The 13,204-nt window shown below is 40.6% G+C and overlaps 1 long non-coding RNA gene across 2 annotated transcripts in view; it reads left to right on the top strand.

Moving 5' to 3' along the window:
• Positions 1-13,204, top strand: part of LOC140606520 (uncharacterized) — a 30,171-nt gene that overhangs the window by 4,888 nt on the left and 12,079 nt on the right. For both annotated transcript variants that reach the window (XR_012008861.1, XR_012008862.1), the window contains exon 2: positions 9,979-10,044. This is a non-coding gene — a long non-coding RNA (uncharacterized lncRNA). The remainder of the gene's footprint in view (positions 1-9,978; positions 10,045-13,204) is intronic.

The raw sequence follows: 13,204 nt of genomic DNA, 5'->3' as shown, positions 1-13,204 counted from the left end.
AGGGTTTCTTTCTCTATAAAACCTTGAGGGGTGCTTGGGTGGCTCATTTGGTTAAACATCCATCTTTTGATCTCAGCTCAGGTTTTGATCTCAGGGTCATGGTTCAAGCCTCATATTGGGCTCCATGGTGGCTGTGGAACCTACTTAAACACCTGGAAATGCTCTTTGTAGAAAATTTGGAAAACGAAACGAAGAAGAAAATAGCAATCACCCTTATCTCACCATGTGGTGATAACCACTGTAAGCATCCTGCTCTGATTCTTTCTGAATGAGTTTCTACTACATGTGCAGATTTGTATCCTGCAGGGCACTCAGTATTATGTGGTTTCTATTTTCCCCTGACACTAAGCATTGTCATAATTATCATTTTTAAGGACTGCATTCTCGGATTTAGAATAATTTGATCATTGCTCAGCATGATTAACAATGTATCTGTATAAAAACAATCATATTTAACAAACATAAAAAATATTTTTAAATTTATTGCTTAAGTATAGTTGACATACAATGTCATATTGGTTCCAGGTGTACAACATGTGTGTATATATATATATATATATATACACACACACACACACTTTACTCAATGTTCATCATGGTAAGTGTATTCACCATCTGTCACCATACAATGTTATTACATCATTGACTATATTGCCCTTGCTATACTTTTCATCCTCTGATTTATTTATTTTATAACTAGATGTTTGTACCTCTTAATCCCCTTCACCACTTCACTCACTCCTTCCCTCTGGCAACCACCAGTTTGTTCTCTGTATTATGGAGTCTGCTTGGTTTGTTTGTTCATTTGCTTTGTTTTTTAGATTCCACGTAGAAGTGAAATCATATGGTGTTTGTCTTTCTCTGATTTATTTCACTTAGCCTAATACCCTCTAAGTTGATTCATGTTGTCACTAATGGCAAGATTTCGTTCTTTTTTGTGACTGAGTCATATTGTGTGTGTGTGTGTGTGTGTGTGCCAAATCTACTTTTTCATTCATCAATGCACACATTTTATATATAAATCTTTAACTACATCCCTGATTATTTCTTTGGGATTGTTCCATAAGTGTATTTACTGGGTCAAAGCAAAGGGATCTTTTTTAAGGGTCTTAGTACATAATGAAAATCCACTTTCTGGAAAGATTGTGCTATTTTACACTCCCAGTGTATATAATTATGTCTGTCTCACCACATATTGACCAATAAGATTTTTTTTTAATTCTTGGCTATTTGATAAATAAGATGGTATCTCTTTGTTGTTTTAATTTACATTTCCTTGATCTTACGTAGGATGAACATGTTTTCACATATTTCTCAGCTCTATATTACTCTTTCAGTGAATTTTCTAGCAATACCTTTTCTCCACATTTCTATGAGAGATCTTTGTATGTTTCTTTTTAATTCATTTGAGCATCTTGCATACTGTATGCCAAAATATTGCTGAACATGACTCTTTTTATAAGATTTTATTTATTTATTTGAGAGAGAGTATGAAAGAATACAAGCAGGGGGTAGGGGCAGAGGGAGAGGGAGAAGCAGACCCCCTACTGCTGATGACCCCCTAGCCCCTGATGAGGGGCTTGATCCCAGAACCCTGAGATCATGACCTGAGCTGAAGGCAGATGCTTAACTGACTGAGCCATAGGTGCCCTCCTGAATATGATTCTGATCTTATTTTTTAAAAAGGATTTTATTTATTCATGAGAGAGACAGAGAGAGAGAGGCAGAGAGAGATAAGCAGGCTCTATGCAGGGAGCCCAATGTGGGACTCAATCCTGGGACCCCAGGATCATTCCCTGGGCCGAAGGCAGGCGCTCAACCCCTGAGCCACCCAGGCATCCCATGATTCTGACCTTAAATTTTATTTTCAAACTTGCCCAAATGTTATGTTTTATTTTGTATTTATTTTTTATTTTAATCGCTTGGTGCTCATCACAACAAGTGCACTCCTTCATCCTCATCACCTATTTTCCCCATCCTCCCACCTACCTCCCCTCTGGTAACCATCAGTTTGTTCTCTAGAGTTCCATCTATTTTTATCCCACATTTAATCCATTTTGAATTTATTTTTGTGTATGGTGAAAGAAAGTGGTCCAGTTTCATTCTTCTGCATGTTGTTGTCTGGTTTTCCCAACACCATTTTTTGAAGAGACTGTCCTTTTTTCCATCAGATATTCTTTTCTGTTTTGTTGAAGATTAAGTGACCATATAATTGTGGGTTTATTTCTGGATTTTCTATTCTGTTCCATTGATCTGTGTGCCAGTACCATACTGTTTTGATAACTACAGCTCTGTAATGTAACTTGAAGTTTGGAATTGTGATGCCTCCAGCACTGCTTTTCTTTCTCAAGATTGCTTCTGCTATTTGGGGTCTTTTGTGGCCCCATACAAATTTTAAGATCATTTGTTCTAGCTCTTTGATAAATGCTGGTGATATTTTGATAGGGATTGCAATGAATGTGTGGATTACTTTAGGTAGTATAGACATTTTAACAATATTTATTCTTGCAATCCATAGCATAGAATGGAATTTCATCAGTGTTTTATAGTTTTCAGAGGGTCTTCTACCTGTTTGTGGAAACTTGATTTCTTATGTATTGTTTAACTTTTTAGCATTTGGTCTGATTCAAAGGTTATCATTTTTAAAGATTTTATTTATTTATTCATGAAAGACACTCACAGAGAGAGGCAGAGACATAGGCAGAGGGAGAAGCAGGCTCCATGCAGGGAGCCTGATGTGGGATTGATCCTGGGACTCCAGGATCATGCCCTGGGCTGAAGGCGGATGCTCAACCGCTGAGCCACCCAGGTATCCCATCAATGCTTTTAAAAAAAACAAAACAGTTCTAGTGATATTTACTCAATTTTCTTTATCCTTGATCTTTCTGCCACACATCACACTGTTTACTTGAAATACTTCCATTTGATTTTGTGCATTCATGTGCTGATATAGGATGTACCAGCATGGCTCCCACTTCTTATTGTCTCAGCTGTAGTTGAGCAGAGTAGAAAAATTAGGAACTTGAAATGACAGAGTGTTTAAGTCCTTCTCTGCTGGGTGTGAGCTGAGTATTGCTACACTGAGTCTCAGCCTTTGTGTAATGAATAGAAGCAATAACTCCCTCTGACCTGTGTGAGGATCTAATGAGATCATGCCTATGAAATTGCTTGGTGGACTGTAAACCCCTACGTAGATATTAACATTGTCTTTCTTCCTCCCTCCCTTCCACTTCCTCCCCTTCCTCCTCCCTTCCCCACCTCTCCCCTCCTCTTCTCCTCTTTTTCCTCCTCCTTTGCTTCTTCTATCCAATGGAAATTTGATTCAGTTCAAGTAAGAAAGTATGTGAAATTGGCTGTAAACTGTAAGTGGGTATCATGGACACTCTCTTCTCTCATATACAGTATCCCCAACTCTGTCACTTCCATCTTCAAAATATTTCTCAGAACCTCAAACCTTGGTGTTTTAGATTGTTACTTAATTCTTAGGTTATCTTCCTTTCCATGGGTTTATGTCCCACTCCTATGTTGGATTGATTCCAAGCTTTTTTATGTCTTTGCACATGAGCTCTGTAGAGACTTACAGCCTATCAATATTGACTGATTGATGGCTTTGCTCCATAGTTGTCTGATCTAATGAAAGAACATAGACTATTTGAGAAAGGGGAAGGGTATTGATACTCTGGAGAAGAGGCTGGATAGGCAGAAGCCAGATTACTGAGGGCCTTGTGTTTGGATATTGGGAATTTTGCCTTTAACAGATGAGAAGATATTAAGTGATTTTTCAGTAGGGAAATGACATTGTTGGAATTTGGTTTGGAACATATTTTATTTAACTCTGGACCCCAGAGCCTAGGATAGCACTCGGTATGCAGGAATTGCCATCAATCTGTGTTCAGTTGCTTTTATCACTAAACAGAATATTCTTCAATTGTTTGATTATTCTGAAGATGAGATACTTTGTCTTTTAGGGAGGAAGTAGATCACGTCTGCAGACCTACCAGTATTTCTACCCATCTTGGTACAAAAGAAAAAGGATCAATTCTGTGGCAGGGTTTAAGCCAAAAACTTTTGGTTTCTGGAAAACCTAAAAACTTTCTGTGGGAAAATTCTGGCTGGGGCAGAAGATTGGTTTCTTCTACCTCAACCTTTTCTGTCGTGCTGAGTATTTGTTGCTACTTTAGACAACCCCTCCTGGGTTTTGTTTGAGCATCCACCCCTCTCCCATTCTCCATTCATCCCTCTCCTTTGGGTATTAACTTCTAGGCTGGAGACAACTAGAACATGGCATTCTCCTGGCCATTGTGATGGGTTCAGGGATGGTCACTGACCTAATTAGGCCAATCAGAGTCAATAACTCTCAACTGTGTTTGAGATGTTGGGAATAAAGACTGTTTTCCCATGAAATGTGAACCTGGAAAAATCCATTGTTGAGGCTTCTGGGGCCATCTTAGTACCATCAGGAGAGAGATTGCTGCAAATTCAGCTAACATAGGCAAAACATGGAGAAAAAATAAGTACCTGAGGGTACCTGGGTGACTCAGTTGGTTAAGCGTCTGCCTTTGGCTCAGGTCATGATCCCAGGGTCCTGGGATTGAGTCCTGCATCAGGCTCCCTGCTCTAAAGGGAGCCTGCCTCTCTCTCCCTCTCTCACTAATAAGTAAATACAATCTTTAATGAAAGAAAGAAAGAAAGAAAGAAGGAAAGAAAGAAAGAAAGAAAGAAAGAAAGAAAGAAAGAGAGAAAGAGAGAAAGAGAGAAAGAAAGAAAGAAAGAAAGAAAGAAAGAAAGAAAGAAAGAAAGAAAGAAAGAAAGAAAGAAAGAAAGAAAGAAAGAAAGAAAGAAAGAACCTGATAAAACCTTTAAGCCCCTACATCACCTTTACCTGGACTTTATGCTACAAGATGTCCCAAAAGAGAAGAGCCTGAGCAAAGGGCTTTGTGCTACCACTTTAACAGACCGTGAAATCCTAGGGAGCAGGAGTGAAGGACAAAGGGAATAAAGCACCAAAGGAGAGAGAACCAATCCAAGGTTGCATCATTGAGCCAGCCACTGTGAAGTACAATTGTTTGATCCCACCATGGGCTAGTCCTTCAAGAAGCAACATAAACTGTGTCCCAGGGCAATCCACTGGAGAAAGGAAAGGGCCAAGAATTAATTCAATAATTCCCATTTTCCACTGGTCAAAGGATGCATATCACAGGCTGTTAACTCTCCCACATTTCTGGGTTTGGAATATTGGAAGACAAACAGGATCCTGCACCTCCGTGTCAACTGGGAAGTCTTGAGGCAAGAGGCCATTGACAAGGTGTGAGCTGAGAAGCTGTCAAATTGTGCTGTCAAATTATGAAGTTAGAGCCTGTGCAGCAGCTGGAGGGAGAGAAGGTGAGGCCAAGAGAACCTAAGTAGTGCCTAAGAGGCACCTCAGATACTCCTGAGTTAATAATAAGGCCCTTTTTGGCTAAAGCCAGCTGGGTTAGGTTTCTACATAAGCAACCTTGTGTTTACAAATTCCATCTCCCCACTCCCTAGACTGCTGTAACACTCACTGCCTGGGCCATTCATTTGGCATGAAAGTGTGCGCTGTCTTTTTGTTACTTAACGATCTTGCACGTCCTATCCAAGAGAGCTGTGTGGCCGTGAGGGCAAGGCAGTAGCCCTGTGCCTGTGCCATTCACAGAATGCTTAATAACTATTTGGCTGAACTGACTTTTTCAGATTCATAAAATTCAGCATTCTGCTATTTGGCCGCTCTCATCCCAATGGGCTTGTCCCAGTGTATGCTGGCTTTTTTAACTTGTTAAAAATTTGTCGTTTGGGCAGTACTTACACAATGAATCACCACATGATTTCACATGCCCAGTGGCATTTGGATTCTAAAGTTAAATCACTGTTCTTCTATTCTCACTCTGGTTAATATGAAAAAATATTAAGGTGCAGAATAGCTCTAGAAGATTCGATATTGACCAAAACTGGAATTCTGGAAGCTAAGAGTGAGTAGAGAAAACAACCAGAAGGAAATAATGAAGTCATAGAATAATAAGCATGATTTGGTAGATACCTGTATTCTTGCAGGACTTGCCAATGATAGATATTCTTTTCAAACATCCATGGAAAAGTTTAAAATTGGCTGCATAATAGAGCACAAAGAAAATGTCCATAAATTCCCCAGAGTAGAAACCTTCTGACCTAAAAGTTCCAAAGAACATTAACACTAGAAAGTAATGACAAATGTAAAAAAAAAACAAAAAACAAAAAAAAAACCCAAATCCATTCACTTTCGATTTTAAAGATTTTTATTTATTTATTCATGAGAGACACAGAGAGAGAGAGAGCCAGAGACACAGGCAGAGGGAGAGGCAGGCTCCCCGTGTGGAGCCCGATGCAGGATTCTATCCCAGGACCCTGGGATCACAACCTGAGGGGAAGGCAGACTCTCAACCACTGAGCCACCCTGGTGCCCCTATTCACTTGCAATTTTAAAGCAGTTTTTGCAATAGCTTTTGCATTAAAGAGGAAATCAGAACCGAAATTTCTGTAATTTGTAGTTAAGTAGGAAATCAAATTTGAAACATGGATCACTTTAGAATAATGACAGCATAGACACTACCTACCAAGTTCTATATGACGCACAGAGAGTGATAATTGGAGGGAAATTTATTACCTTAAGCACACTTATAGAATATAAGAAAAGCTGAAACTAAGTTATCTAAGCATACAGTTCAGGATGCTAGAAAAAGAGAAACAAAAAATAGACCTAAATCAAGCAGAAGGTAAGAATTAACAAGGATAAAATGGATGAAATAACAAATATCAGGTGTCTAAAATAAAAAGCTAATAATTGATAGATAAAATTTTTAAGTCTGATTAAGGGAAAAGGGCTCAAACTGACAATTTTTAGAAACAGGAGGAGAACATGATTATAGAAACAGAGGTTATTAAAGAATTTAGAAGGGCATCTGAGTGGCTCAGCAGTTAAGAGTCTGCTTTCAGCTCAGGCCATGATCCTGGGGTCCTGGGATCAAGCCCTGCATTGGGCTTCCTGCTCCAAGGGAAACCTGCTTCTCCCTCTCCTGCTCCCTACCCCCGCCCCCCGCTGTTTGTGCTCTCTCTTAAATAAATACATAATAAAATATTTTTAAAAAAGAACTTAGAGAATACTATGCCCAACTGCATTAAATCTAGATGAAAATTACAATTCTCAGGGAAAACATAAATTATCTCAATTGACTCAAGAAATAGTATCAAACCCAAATAGATCACCAACAATGGAAAAAATAGTTTGAAATCTACCCACAGTGGGGCACCAGGCTGGTTTAGTTGGTGGAGCATGTGACTCTGGATCTCAGGGTCCTGATTTCAAGCCCCAGGCTGGGCATAAAGCTGACTTTTAAAAGAAAAAAAAAGTAAAATCTACCCATGGGAAAGAAATGAGGCCAGTGTGGTTTTACAAATAAGATCTTATAAATTCATTCTATGAGGCTGGCATAATGCTGATACCAAAGTGGACAAGCATAAACAATCAAGAAGGAAACCAAAAGCTAAACTTGCTTATAAACACAGATTTTTAAAATTCTAAATGAAATATTAGCCAATTGGATCAGTGTATTAAAGTAATGCAAAGATGGTTCAAAACTAAGATAACTTAATGAAATTCACTACATTCATATACCAAAGAGAGAAAACTTCTGATAATTTCAATTGGTACCAAAAAAACCCACCCAAAACCAAGACCAAAAAACCTCCACATACTTCTAGTAGAATACAATACCCTTTTGTGACTGGGGAAAAATAAAACCTTCTCATAAGTGAAGCAGGAAAGAAAACATCTTTGCGGCACCTGGCTGGCTCAGTGGGTAAAGCACGTGGCTCTTGATCTCGGGATCATGAGTTTGAGCCCCACATTGGGTGCAGAGTTTACCTAAATAAACTTTTTTTTTTTTTTTTTTTTTTTTAAAGATTTTATTTATTTATTCATGAGAGACACGGAGACAGAGAGAGAGGCAGAGACACAGGCAGAGGGAGAAGCAGGCTCCATGCAGGGAGCCCGATGTGGGACTTGATCCCGGGTCTCCAGGATCACACCCCGGGCTGAAGGCGGCGCTAAACCACTAAGCCACAGGGGCTGCCCTACCTAAATAAACTTAAAAAAAAATCCTGAACTTGATAAAATCTCCATTAGAAACCTAAGAAACCTACAGCTAAAAAAAAAAAAAAAAAAGAAAAAAAAAAAGAAACCTACAGCTACAGCAAATGCTAAACAGCAAAGTATTAGAAGCATTTTCTTTAAAGTCAGGATTGAGACAAACTGAGTTGATACCATTGTTATTAGTACATGAACCTAGAGTACCTAGTCACTGCAGTAAGATGAAAAACAAGAGTTATACATCAACATGAAAAGAGACAAATGGCATTAGTTCTAGATGATATGATAATATATGCAGAACTTCCAGGCTCAACCCCTTAAAAAATGATTATGGCTTAAAAAAGAATCTAACAAGGTGGTAAATTATAAAGGAAACATATGCACACACACAAGCCAGTAGCTTTCCTATATATCAGCAATAATAAATTAGGAAATATGATAGAAAAAAAAGATACAACTCATGTTAATAATAAAAACTAAAAAGGAACTTAGGAACAAATTATCAAAAAATGTACAGGACTTATGGAAAAAAAAACTATGGACTTTCTTAAAGGATGCACAAATGTTGAATGTATGGAGAAACAATTTATCTTCTTAAAATGATGAAAAAACTCAGTATTAAAAAGATATTAATTCTCCTCCAAATTAGTTCCTATTGACATTCCAGCAGGACTTTTTATGGATATGCTGATTCTGAAATTCATCTGGAAGAGTAAACATACAAGAATAGCCAAGAACATTTTGAAATAGAAGAATAATGACAGGAGCACCTCCTGTTATATGTCAAGACATACAACAAAGATACCAAAGATTATAATAGTAAAAAATGAGGTATTGATGTAGGAAAAACCAAGTAGGTGAGGAAACAGAACAGAGTCCTGAAGCATATCCTGTATAAATAGGAACTTAGTTTATGATAATGATGGCAATCACAATTTATGGGGCAAAATGGTGTCGGAACAGATGGCTATCAATTTTAGGAAGAAATTCAAGGTGGTTTAAAAATCAAAACATTTTTAAAGCCTATAAACAATTAAAGATAAATGTAGAAACATATTTTTGAAATCTTGAGCTTGGGCAGGCCTTTCTATGGAAGGCCCAGATCCCAAAGGCCATAAGGAAAAGATTAACAGACTGACTATAGATAAATGATTTATCTCTTAATAAGCAGATTAACAGGTAAATATTTAAATCTTTGGTATACCTAAGGAAATCATAAACAATATTAACACACAAAAGGCCAAGTGAGAGAAACCATTTGTGACTTAAGCAAAGAGCAAAAGATTAATACCATAATATATAAATAACTTCTACAAAACATCTGAAAGATATAAATTCAATGAAAATTGCCCAACATTAAAATGGAGTTAATTCATTGAAGAAAAAAACAATTTATTAATAAATATATAAAATGATGATCTCACAAAACAAAAATGACAACAATAAGGTATTTCATTTTATCCACTGGTTTGATGAAACTTACCAAAAATTGCTAAATGTTAGCATTGACAAAAGAGTGGGGAAAGAGGTCTCTAACAGGAATCTGAATTGACTAAGTACAAGGGTGGGAGTGGACATTGGTGCCATTTTGTAGTAAGAACAAAAATGCCCATATGTTTGCAGAAAGACACATCTTTAAAGATACTTCACAGATAATTACAGTATAGAATCGTGAAGGAGATGGAAATAAATGTCCATCCCCAAAGGCTAGTTGAATAATTTCCATCCATCTTGAACTTGGAAGCTGTTGGTGAGGTAGATCCATCCTGATGCAGGAAGATAATATATGTACCAGGCATTATACTCTGTGCTTCATGTTTTCTTAACCCTTCCAGAAACTCAATGAGGAAGATACTGTAACTTGTGCTCTCTGACAGATGAGGAAACCGAGGGACAGTGGGGTGAGTCATTCATCTAAGATGACACAGCTGGTTGGCAGAGCTGGGATTTGAACCCCAGTGATCTGGCTCCATAGCTGTGGCTTGGTCATGACCCTAAGTCATGCTTCCATATGACTATGGGGAGAAAATTAAGCCACAGAAAAATACTGAACAATCTCATCTTTATTAAAAGTGGAAACATGTTTCAGTGCATAGGAAAAAACGGTGACATTCGATGAGAGAGAGCTTTACGGGTGGGTGAACTGGCACTTCACTTTGGTGCCACTCTTTATATGTTGCTGGAATTTCTCACAGCAAGCAAATGTTGCAATTAAAAGTAACATCATGGGGATCCCTGGGTGGCTCAGCGGTTTAGTGCCTGCCTTTGGCCCAGGATGCGATCCTGGAGCCTTGGGATTGAGTCCCACGTCGGGCTCCCGGCAAGGAGCCTGCCTCTCCCTCTGCCTGTATCTCTGCCAATCTCTCCTATGTCTATCATAAATAAATAAAATATTAAAAATAAATAAATAAATAAATAAATAAATAAATAAATAAATAAATAAATAAATGTAACATCATGAGAGACTCCTAACTCTGGGAAACGAACAAAGGGTTGCAGAAGGGGAGGTGGGAAGGGGTTTGGGGTAAATGGGTGATGAGCACTGAGGAGGGCATTTGGTGGGATGAGCACTGGGTATTATACCATATGTTGGCAAATAGAACTTCAATAAAAACAACAAAAAAAAATTTTAAAAATAAAAGTAACATCATATTTAAAAGACTAAAAATAATACCTTATTAAATATATTTTAATATTGGGATACCTGGGTGGCTCAGCAGTTGAGCATCTGCCTTTGGCTCAGGGCCTGATCCCAGATTCCCAGGATCGAGTCCCACAAGGGGCTCCTTGCGTGGATCCTGCTTCTCCTCTCTCTGCCTGTGTTTCTGCCTCTCTGTGGGTGTGTCTCTCATAAATAAATAAAATCTAAAAAATATATATATTTTTAAAATATTTATCATATAATTATATTGAGTGTATGTGGTCAAAATATCTTTACATCTGGGGCTTCGTTTTTTTTTTTAAGCTCATGAGAGACACAGAGAGAGAGGCAGAGACATAGGCAGAGGGAGAAGAAGCAGGCTCCATGCAAGGAGCCCCTTGTGGGACTCGATCCCGGGAATCCAGGATCACGCCCTGGGCCAAAGGCAGGCGCTCAACTGCTGAGCCACCCAGGGATCCCTGGGGCTTACTTCTTTATGTAGTGTTTTTTTTCCAGAAGCTTCCTTTAGTTCAAACTATTATTTTGCAAAAATGAGAACAGAATACTCATGCCCCACCTATCTGCCTACATTCCGAAAGCATTAATTAATCACTTTGGAGGGAATCTGATTTTGTGCATTTGGAAGTACCTGTTTGTTACAAGAATTCTGTAAATAGTCTGGCTGAAATGGCTTGAATTTAACGCCTGACATGCTCCTAATAGAGAGATTTGCCCTTTTGTTCCCTGGTATCTGGATTTCCCTTCTACAAGCTCTTAGTAAGATGCTATGCTTGGGGGGCACCTGGCTGGCACAGTCAGTTAAGCATCTCCCTTTGGCTCAGGTCATGATCCCAGGGTCCTGGGATTGAGCCCTGAGTCAGGCTCCCTGCTCAGCAGACAGCCTGCTTCTCCCTCTCCCTCTGTCCTTCCCCCTGCTTATGCTTTCTCGCTCTCTCTCAAATAAGTAAATAAAATCTTTACAAACACACACAAAAGATGCTATGCTAGATGCAGAGGCTCTGAGACTGAGTAAGCCCCAGGCTAGTGAGAGCATAGACCCTTCCCAAGGCTGAAACCAGGGAGCCACCTTGGACTTTGTCCCTGTTGCCAACCTGCCACTGAGCCCATCAGTGTGGCCCCCTACCTGCTGATCTGATCCACCCACCACTGTCCAGGACACAAGCACCTCTTTCCTTGCCTTTTCCAGTAGCCTCCTGCAGCCTCTCCTGCCTTCACCTCTGCCCCCATCACTCACCACCTCACATGTTCCCATCCCTCCATTGCCACCAGGCTAAACCCATCAGTGTCTCCCATTTCTCCCAGGAGGAGAACCAGAATCCTCACTGTGTCCACCAGGCCCACAGCCCAAGATCCACACAACCTTCCTCCCACTCCTTTTACTTCCTCTACCAGGTTCCCTCTCACCTTGGGGCCTCTCACTCCACCCTCCTGGCCTTATTAACCTCCACTTAGCATTCAGCTGTTACTTCACTTCTTCACGGGAGGCTGTCCCAAGCCCCCACCATCAGAGCTCTTTACCCCCCTAACTCCAGAGCCGTCCCTGAGAGGGCCTGTCAGGTCCCTAAGGGTAGGAACCATGTCTCTTTGTGGTATCCTTAGAACGAAGCAGAGAGAGCCTGGCCCACACGGGTGTTCACTGAGCACTTGCTGTAAAAGGAGTGAGGGAGGGATCCACAGAGAGGTGAGGGAGGTGAGGGAGGCCCTGAAGGGTTCTGTGGCAGGGAGTGAGAAATGACATTTCCGACTCGGGCCCTGCTGAAGCAGGGTGTAGAGCCCTGTGGTTGGCAGGTCGGAGCAGGCAGGCAGAGCTAAGGCTGCAGCTGTGGGTGAGCCCTGCCTGGCCCAGAGCTCCCCATACCAAAAATAGGACTTGAACTCTATGCTGTAGGTAATGGGAGAATTTGGGAGGTTGTTGGGGAATCCCTCCCCACTCCCTTTCCTTTTCCATCCCCTCGTCCCTGCTTCCCCTCCTTCTGCAGACCCCGGAACAAGGAACAAAGTCTCTGAGTGCCAGAGAGCATGCTCTTCGTTGGAAAGGAAGTGGCAAGGGACTCAGAACAGACGTTGCTCAATGGGCCCCTTTGCCTGGCCCTGTTCCTAGATGTATAAAGCAGAGCTAGAGTAGTAGCGAGAGAGATGTCCTCCAGAGAGGGGCCGGGGAGCCCCCAAAGCATCAGAGCCCTGTGCCCCAAGGGCGCAGGCGAGAGGGAGGAGTTGGGTCAGGCTGAGGCCCTAGACAACTAGACAGAGCCACTGACTAGTATCTGGGGGAGTGTCCCTGAGGCTCTGCTGCCTTCCATGACTTCTGCCTGTTGGCTTTGCCTCAGGACAGCTGAGGGGTCGACTCCAGGGCTCCAGCTCTGGGGCATGAAGAGGCTTCTGCTGCCCGAGGCCCGGCA

This window comes from Canis lupus, chromosome 16, assembly GCF_048164855.1.
Source record: "Canis lupus baileyi chromosome 16, mCanLup2.hap1, whole genome shotgun sequence".
Taxonomy (NCBI): domain Eukaryota; kingdom Metazoa; phylum Chordata; class Mammalia; order Carnivora; family Canidae; genus Canis; species Canis lupus.
Note: the sequence above shows the minus strand (reverse complement) of the source record. Positions and strands in the feature narration are given on the sequence as shown.